Below are 1,475 nucleotides of genomic sequence, written 5' to 3'. Positions count from 1 at the left end.
TATATATATATATATATATATATATGCACATACATGCCGCAAGCGTCAACCAGTAGTCGATAACTCCATGTCTGCTAGTTGTGCGCTCCCTGTGAGTCGCGTGAACACCTCATCTGGCGCAACAGTTATTAGTTAAACTGTCATCAGGCAGAATGCTGAAGGGGCAGCACCTCCTCGTCCTCTGAGGTGAGACAGTGTCAACGCCAGAGCGACTTGCTGCAGCCGACCCCAGTGCAAAAACGCAATGACAAATATCCCTGCGAATGCCGACAAAAGGCACCGGCACCCAACCCAATGTCTACATAACGATAATATTATTATATATTACTCTAGGGAGACAGCAATTCTTCTTTCCTCCTGGAGGGGTGGTGGTTGGCGTTGGGTGTGTGTGAGGGTGTTCTACTCCAGGATGATTAGCCTCACAAGCGAATTAATAAACCCCCGAAAGGTACTTCCTTTAAACATATTATTCACTATGTGTTTGTTTCTGTTCCCTCACTAGCCCTAGACTGGACACCTCCATGGCATTGGTTGGTTAACAGCTGGCCCGGCTGGTACTGCATACCCTGACAAACCTACTGGGTTCAGACTCTACATATATGCACTAAACACAGCCGATCTATACTATACGGACTCACATATTCAAATTATCGTGTTAAAAGCATATACGAGACCATTAATCTTAAAAAGGAAACCCCAGAATAATAATAACTAATGTCTGGGCTCTGCCTTGAAAAAGAGTCTCAACGGCAGCGTCAGTCTCGTGGCCAGCCCTAGGCTGGCATGGCATCATGGTTTTGTTACCCTAGCTTTCTATCTAAAATAAGCGAACTTGTCTCTATAAGTATTGTTTNATGGCATCATGGTTTTGTTACCCTAGCTTTCTATCTAAAATAAGCGAACTTGTCTCTATAAGTATTGTTTTCGTTCTGTTACAGCTGACTATGTCTGTGAAGGTTCCACTCATTCGTTCCATTCTAGCGCCTGTGCACTACAACTTGTAACCGCCGGCGGTGGTAACGAGTCGAGCCTTGCGCAGCATAACACTGTAATGGAAACAAAAGAAGAGGGTTTATACGCATATTGAATGTTTATTTTAAAGCCGTAATTTAAAACAAGTGGTTCAAAGAATATTATGAACTCCCATCTGGTCGTTCATAACGTGGCGGACCACGCCCGGAAGAGCAGGGCCTCGCGGAAGCCTCAAGTTCCCTCCCCGCAGCTGCAGCTTCCAGGCATTTCAAGTTAATTCTCCAATTAAAATTAGATTTTTCTGCATGCAGACGATTAAGCCTCAGACAAAGTCGCGATCACTGGCAGCTCAGGCGCAGCTCTGTTGCCTGCGGCCTACAACCAAGTACAACACTGCATGTGCTCGTGCTCATGTTACCAGCGCACGCCTCTTGANCCTCTAGTCGGACGGATATGCACGGCAAGGATGCTTGGGGTCTAGAGGAGAAGCTCGCCGTGCCACC

This window comes from Eimeria mitis, genomic scaffold (assembly GCF_000499745.2).
Source record: "Eimeria mitis Houghton genomic scaffold, Emh_scaff286, whole genome shotgun sequence".
NCBI classification, from domain to species: Eukaryota; Apicomplexa; class Conoidasida; order Eucoccidiorida; family Eimeriidae; genus Eimeria; species Eimeria mitis.
Note: the sequence above shows the minus strand (reverse complement) of the source record.